General features: G+C 35.0%; 1 pseudogene; it reads left to right on the top strand.

Annotated features, from left to right (window-relative positions):
- Positions 1-7,542: 7,542 nt before the first annotated feature.
- On the top strand, positions 7,543-8,196 carry LOC121471554 (annotated as a pseudogene).
- Positions 8,197-8,626: the final 430 nt, after the last annotated feature.

The following is an 8,626-nucleotide window of genomic DNA, read 5'->3' as shown; positions in this document are numbered from 1 at the left end:
CGTCCATTTCTTCTAGATTGCCTAATTTATTGGTGTAGAGCTGTTCATAATATGTTTTTAAATCGTTTGTATTTCCTTGGTGTTGGTAGCGATCTCTCATTTCTCATTCATGATTTTATTAATTTGAGTCTTCTCTCTCTTCTTTTTAATAAGGTTGGCTAATGGTTTATCTATCTTATTAATTCTTTCAAAGAACCAACTCCTGGCTCTGTTAATCTGTTCCACAGTTCTTTTGGTCTTGATTTCATTGAGTTCCGCTCAAATTTTAATTAACTCTCTTCTTCTGCTGGGCGTGGGGTCCATTTGCTGTTTTTTCTCTAGCTCCTTTATGTGTAGGTGAGCTTTTGTATTTGAGTTCTTTCCAGTTTTTGAATGGATGCTTGTATTGCGATGTATTTCCCCCTCAGGACTGCTTTTGCTGCATCCCAACAATGAGACTGAAGAAAGAGAAATTAAGGAGTCAATCCCATTTACAATTGCACCCAAAAGCATAAGATACCTAGGAATAAACCTAACCAAAGAGGTAAAGGATCTATACCCTAAAAACTATAGAACACTTCTGAAAGAAATTGAGGAAGACACAAAGAGATGGAAAAGTATTCCATGCTCAAGGATTGGCAGAGTTAATATTGTGAAAATGTCAATGTTACTCAGGGCAATTTACACGTCTAATGCAATCCCTATCAAAATACCATGGACTTTCTTCAGAGAGTTAGAGCAAATTATTTTAAGATTTGTGTGGAATCAGAAAAGACCCCGAATAGCCAGGGGAATTTTAAAAAAGAAAACCATATCTGGGGGCATCACAATGCCAGATTTCAGGTTGTACTACAAAGCTGTGGTCATCAAGACAGTGTGGGCCTGGCACAAAAACAGACACATAGATCAATGGAACAGAATAGAGAACCCAGAAGTGGACCCTCAACTTTATGGTCAACTAATATTCGATAAAGGAGGAAAGACTATCCTTTGGAAGAAAGACAGTCTCTTCAGTAAATGGTGCTGGGAACATTGGACATCCACATGCACAAGAATGAAACTATACCACTCTCTTGCACCAGACACAAAGATAAACTCAAAATGGATGAAAGATCTCAATGTGAGACAAGATTCCATCAAAATCCTAGAGGGGAACACAGGCAACACCCTTTGTGAACTCGGCCACAGTAACTTCTTGCAAGATACATCCACGAAGGCAAAAGAAACAAAAGCAAAAATGAACTATTGGGACTTCATCAAGATAAGAAGCTTTTGCACAGCAAAGGATACAGTCAACAAAACTAAGAGACAACCTACAGAATGGGAGAAGATATTTGCAAATGACGTATCAAATAAAAGGCTAGTTTCCAAGATCTATAAAGAACTTATTAAACTCCACAGCAAAGAAACAAACAATCCATTCAGGAAATGGGCAAAAGACATGAACAGAAATCTCACAGAGGAAGACATAGACATGGCCAACACACACATGAGAAAATGCTCTGCATCACTTGCCATCAGGAAAATACAAATCAAAACCACAATGAGATCCCACCTCACACCAGTGAGAATGGGGAAAATTAACAAGGCAGGAAACCACAAATGTTGGAGAGGATGTGGAGAAAAGGGAACCCTCTTACACTGTTGGTGGGAATGTGAACTGGTGCAGCCACTCTGGAAAACTGTGTGGAGGTTCCTCAAAGAGTTAAAAATAGATCTACCCTACGACCCAGCAATTGCACTGTTGGGGATTTACCCCAAAGATTCAGATGCAATGAAACGTCGGGACACCTGCACCCCGATGTTTCTAGCAGCAATGTCCACAATAGCCAAACTGTGGAAGGAGCCTCGGTGTCCATCGAAAGATGAATGGATAAAGAAGATGTGGTTTTTGTATACAATGGAATATTCCTCAGCCATTAGAAACGACAAATACCCACCATTTGCTTCAACGTGGATGGAACTGGAGGTTATTATGCTGAGTGAAGTAGGTCAATCGGAGAAGGACAAACAGTGTATGTTCTCATTCATTTGGGGAATATAAATAATAGTGAAAGGGAATATAAGGGAAGGGAGAAGAAATGTGTGGGAAATATCAGAAAGGGAGACAGAACATAAAGACTCCTAACTCTGGGAAATGAACTAGGGGTGGTGGAAGGGGAGGCGGGTGGGGGGTGGGGGTGACTGGGTGACGGGCACGGAGGGGGGCACTTGACGGGATGAGCACTGGGTGTTATTCTGTATGTTGGTAAATTGAACACCAATAAAAAATTAATTTATTAAAAAAAAGAATTCATCTTACAGGTCCCTGGCTAAATGTAGTAGTGGGCAATTCAAGCAGGAGCTATGCTAAATCAGATTAGAGGATTAGGGTATAGCTCTGGTCAGGCTCAGTTTACTCAGTGTGCTTCTGCATTGCTCTGAGATTCCAGGATTTACAACTAAAAGTCTGATATGTTTGTCAGGGTTCTTCTTCCTAATGGATCCTAAATTCTAAATCAGTAAATTTTATTTACATTTGATAAACATCCTAAACTGGATAGTTGTCATGTAATTGAATTTACTCCAAATTTATTGAAAAAAAATTCTTCTGGCTTCTCTGCCCTCATAATTCCTTAGTAATTTTCTTCAGGTTTTACACATAGTTCTCAGAATTTTGTCCAAGCGCAATTCCAACAAGTGTCCTCAGGGTCAAATGTGCTGTGGACTGCTCACCCCTGAGAGATTCTGAGTTTCTGAGATTTTTCCCATTCTAGTGTCCCAAGCCTTTTAGTTATCTCTGAGGCTTCCCATTGCCCTCAAGTAGATAATTTGTCTAATCTGTTTAATGTTCAAAGAGATACACTGGTCTTCTAGCTAACACTTCTTAACTGAAAATAGAATTTGAAAATATTTCATTTCAATATATCTGAAGGGAATTATAAGTGAATCAATATAAATTAGTATCAAAAAGATAAATATAGTGACTAATCAGACTTTATGTTTCTTTCTGCAGAGAGAAAATGAGCACATCCAAGTATAAGAGACTGTTAAATCATGCGTGATGAAAGCACAATATTGGTCTTGTATTGTTTAAGAGTCAATTACAGTTAGACCCAGTACAGATGATTGTAGGAGAAAGTACCTCAACTTATTTTGCTCTCCACAATAATTAATTTTCTCTTGTTTGTTGAACTTCCTTTTTTTGTACTTATCAGAATCATAGATGCTAGAAACTCTATTACCCATCTCTTCTGCTAGCAGGTTCAAATTTAGGTAATACTAAAAGAGTGCTCACAGAAAAAGGGAAAAGTAGAAGAGAAACAAATAAGGTTATGTGCAAGATTATTCACTTCATGACATGATAAACATTATGTTTTGATGGAAACATTTGGATGTTTTCTTGAAAATCATACTATTGTTCCCAGGGGACCAGAGATCATTGGTTGGAGGTGTTTTGGTTTTCTTTTTGTTTGTTTGTTTGGTTTGGTTGTTTGTTTGTTTGTTTTTGTTTTTTTTTAAATTTCTTTTATTAATTTGCTAGGGCTACCATAACCAAGTACCAGACACAGGATGTCTTAAACAACAGAAATTTAATTTCTCACAGTTCTGAAGGCTAGAAATCCAAGATCAAGGTTTTGGCAGATTTGATGTCTCCTTAGGGTTCTCTCCTTGACTTGCAAATTCTCACCTTCTCATCATGTCCTTACATGGTCTTTCTTCTCTGTTTGCACATCCCTGGTATAATTCTCTTTGTGCCCAGATCTCTTCTTCCTATAAGGACAATAGCCAAATTGTATTAGAACTCACCTAAGGGTCGAATTTCAATGTAATCACATCTTGAGGCCCTATCTCCAAATGTAGTCCCATTCTAAGATACTAGATTGGAGGTTCAGTGTTTGAATTTGGGTGGGATATAATTAAGTCCATAAATTTGGGTTTCTGATAATCAGAATACTACCAGAAGTTTTACCGACCTGAAAACCCAAATCTTTTCACACTTTTATAAAGCTCTATTCCTTCTATTAGCTGGCTTCCAATTAAGTGGAAACACTTAAGTGTTTTGATTTGTTTTGTTGTGTTTACTTAATCTTGTCTGATAGTGAATTAAATATAGCTTTATTTGGGGGTCAAGGACTATATATATATATATATATATATATATATAGTTATTTAAAATGAATAATAATGTAAAGAAATTCTTAGTTTGTGGCCAGATTTGGCTCTTGGACCATATAGTTTGATAGTCCTTGATTTAGATTATTGGTTAGTTACTAGATGCAAAATTATGAAGCACAAAGAAACAAATAAATAAAGCATCCTGTGAAATTACCTATAATATCATATATATATTATATATATAAATATTTTTCGGATGGTCATATATTCTATGTAGAAAGTACTCAGGAAGGTTAACTACTTCTTGTGATTGTTTTTGATTCAACCATTTACAGACTGAATGGCTGATAGGTAGAAGAGAGACAGTCAAACAATGAGAACATAGAGGGGTAGATGCCTAGTACCTCAGTACAGAAAACTATATTAATTGAACACCATTAGGGGATGTTCTATTTTATAACATTTTATTTATGTAATATAAATATATTTAATATATAATAATATATAAATTTTAATATTATATTTATATAATAGTGTGACCTATTATATTTTTATTTTTTAAGATTTTATTTATTTATTCATGAGAGACACAGAGAGAGAGGCAGAGACACAGGCAAAGGGAGAAGCAGGCTCCATGCAGGGAGTCCAATGTGGGACTCCATCCTGGGTCTCCAGGGACCCGCCCTGGGCTGAAGGCAGTGCTAAACCACTGAGTCACGGGGCCTGGTGGGACCTATTTTATAACATAAATTTATGAATTGTTTTTTTAAAAATTGATTAAAGAAAAGCAAAAATTTTTAAATGCTTCTCTTGACATAAAGTTGGGTTAGAAGTTTGAGGTGTTTTTGTGAAAGAGAAATTCATCAATCACATCTGCTTCTGATAGAGTAAATAATCCCTCCTTTCAATTCTCCCTGATCCAGGAAAAAATAAATATAAGCTAAAACATTCAAGAAAAAAAATAGGTGTTTTACAGATTATATGACTGAACATGTGGAATACATAAAAAATCTAAAAAAATCTGCATATGCATATTTATAAGTGAGTTTGGGAAGGTAGAGCAATACACAGGTAGTGAAAAGGGGTGCCTGGGTGGCTCAGTTGGTTAAACATCAGAATCTTGGGATCAAGCCCCTGCTGAGTGGAGAGTCTGTTTCTCCCTCTGCCCCTTTGCCTGCTTGTACTCTCTCCCTCTCTAATTTTTCTCAAATAAATAAAATATTTTTAAAAATGAAAGAAAAGAAACAACTTTGAGTTGTTTAAAACAAACTGTAGTGAAAAAAATCTAGCACTTTCATGTAACAATAAGGCAAATAAAAATCATATATAAAAACATTTATAAAAACACCAAAATATGTCATGTAGGTAGGAATAAATCTAACAAACATTACATAAGACATCTGATCGGGGAAAAATATTGAGAATAATTAAAGAAGATAGATGGATAAATAGGAAATATTACCACCTTATGGATTGCAAGATTAGTCAATAAACATCTTTCCAAATTGATTTATAGATAAAATGCAGTCTTAAGAATTCCCAACCCTTTTTCACTTGTAAAAGTTGATGAATTGATTCTAAAATATACTGAGATGTATGAAGTTCTAGGAATAGATAAGATGTCTTTAAGAAGAACATTTTTGGATTATCTGGTCTACTAGTTAGCAAGAATTATTTTGAAGGCTGTAAATATTTTAAAAGCTGTTGTATTTAAGAGAATGTAATATTGCTGCTAGGTTAGACAAATACACAGAATAGAATAGAAAATTCAGAAATAGACTCACTCATATATAGAAATTTGATATACAGTAATGTGACAATATAGAGCACAGTATTAAAAAAGTCAATATAAAAAAGTGCTATATAAATACCAATACATGAAAAAAAAATAGTAACTTGACCCCTACTACCCATGAAGATCAAACCCAGATGGATAGATTGATTTTAAATTCAAATGTGAGAGGGGGAAAAAAATAAGATTTTATTTTTTTTTAATTTTTTTTATTTTATTTATTTATTTTTTTTAAATAAGATTTTAAAACAATTTTATAAGAAAATTTTTAACTCCCAAAGGATGGAAATAATAAGAGAAAAAAAAGCATGGTTCATAATGGAAAGATTAATAAATAAGACTGTATTTTAAAAATATTTTCCAATAGTTACTTTTTATCTGATAAGGATGTTTTAGTTACATTTTGGAAATTAGTTCTGCTCTTCCAAAAATGGAAGCTGATATTTTTACAAGATAGATAGGTAGATAGATAATGTGTGTATGTGTGTGTGTATGGAATTTCTACAGCAAAATAATTCCATTGTTGGTGAAAGTGGATGGAGTAGAGATGAAACTAGTTTGTCCATGGAGCAATATTTCTTGAAACTGGATAATGATAGACATAGGCTCTCTTGCGAATGTTCTCTTATGTGCTTGAAATTTTTCACAATAAGGTAAATAAACAAAGTAGAAAAAATCATTTGCCACACAAATAGTTGACAATGAGCTCATATCCTGAATTAGGTAAAGAATCCCTATAAATCTGTAGGATAAAAAAGAAACAGAACAATGGCTGAGAGACTTGAACAGACACTAAACAAAAGACGACATTCAGGTTTCCAATGATCTTAGGAAAGGGGACCAATATCAGTAATCATAAAGGAAGTATAAATTAAAATTGTAGTGATACATGACTGCACACCCACCAGAATGGCTAAAATTAAAACAACAACAACAAAAAAGATTGGCCATACAAAACACTAATAAAGATGTGGTACAACCAGAACTCTTAAATATTTAAGTATAAATTACTACCAACAGTCTCTGAAGTCCCAATCGGTCTTTCTAGGCCTACAAACCAGAAAAGTGCTGTACACGGGATCACAGATCTTATTAGACAGAGAACCAAATAGAATGACTAGGTTCCTTTCCCCCCTGGAGGAACTCCCCTCACATCATTAAGAAGTAGAGATCATGTTGACTAATGGGGTCAGGATTTCAAAATTATACCTTCAGAATAATCCCACTGGAAAAATTTTAGGTGTTAGCAAACTCAAGAAATATGAATATTTTGATTTAGCTTTTAAAAACTCTGAAAAAATGGAAAATTTGAAAGGATCTGAAGTACTGACAAAATTTAACTTCACTGTAAATTTCATTGAAGACCTGGACAATAGTAAATGCCACAGCACAGCCTCTATCTGAAGGAGCTCTTTTGCATGGGTAACAGAATGGTGACTTTGAATGATACAGGAGTTTGATGGTGGCAATTCTTGAGTTGCTAAAGTGTGGGATGATAAAGGGAGCTCAGAAGGGATTCAAGAATTTCAGAATTAGTCAATAATTAGGCAGGAAAAGCATATTGTCTTAAATGTGCCAAAAACAGAAACATGTGGCTCAGAGGAAACTTCAAAAATAGCATAAAAACATACAAAAAAAAAAAAAGTTACCCAGGCTTTGCCAGACATTGATACACAGATATCACTACTATCCTATCATCTTTAGAGAACAAAGACCACCAGATGCTAGAAACACAAGAAACGGAACTCAATCAAAAGAAGTCAGATGAAAGCAAAGAAGACTTAGCATTCTGGTATAACCTCTCTGAGTTTACAACTGAATCTACATTGGAAACTTATAGACAGATGCAAAAATAATGGAAAGACCAAGAAAAATTAGGTGCCACAAAGAAGAAAGGGAAATCACCAGAACTTTGATCAGTGAAGATGGAAAAGCCTTGAAAATAAATGAACCCCCAGGTGACTTCTCCATGACAGATGATGAAAGACATAACCAGGTCATCCTGGATCTTGCTGTCTATAGATAAAGGCAATTGATGTCCATGTGCAGTCAACTTGTATGTGAATAATGGCCAAAGGAAAGTCATTTCAGCTTGCACTTCCTACAGAAGTCAAACCCTAAAGCAGCTCTGCTAGAAAATCTCAAACATCAGAATGTTTAGTAATTTACATGCCTCAAGTAGAAGTAATTACAGGTGACAGAAAGGCACCCAGGTCTGCGAAAACTACCTTGAACATCAGCGGAGAGCAAACAAAAGAAGCAAACAGAAACCAGAAGTGGATTCTCACACCCACAGTCCCTAGGTAGCTAATGTAGTTCAAAAGGAAAAACAAACAAACAAACAAACAAACAAAAAACAAAAAAACAAACAACAACAACAAAAAAAAAACACACCCAGAAGTGTTGGATCTGAACAAAAATTATACCAATTGGTAAAGATCCACGCTAACGGATAACCCTGGAATGCCTCCATTGATATGAACATCAGACTGAGACCCAAGAGACTTAGTTTTACTCAGCAAGGAGTGTATAAGTAGCATTTGTGGAGTAAACAGAGTTATTTGTCAATATTGCTATGCTGTTTTCACTCACCTACTTTGTGTAATGCTACTTAAAGTGAAAAGGAGTAGTTAAATATTCTATAGCTGATTATTTGTCTCCGTAAAGTTTTGGCTAGTGAAAATGCTCAAAAAATTAGTACCAATGATGTAGGAGTTTCGGAATCCTCTACTATATTTGAACCTATGCATATCCCTC

The sequence above is a fragment of the Vulpes lagopus genome, chromosome 11, assembly GCF_018345385.1.
Source record: "Vulpes lagopus strain Blue_001 chromosome 11, ASM1834538v1, whole genome shotgun sequence".
Lineage (NCBI taxonomy): Eukaryota > Metazoa > Chordata > Mammalia > Carnivora > Canidae > Vulpes > Vulpes lagopus.
The sequence above is the reverse complement of the archived record's forward strand: the minus strand, read 5'-3'. Positions and strand labels throughout refer to the sequence as shown.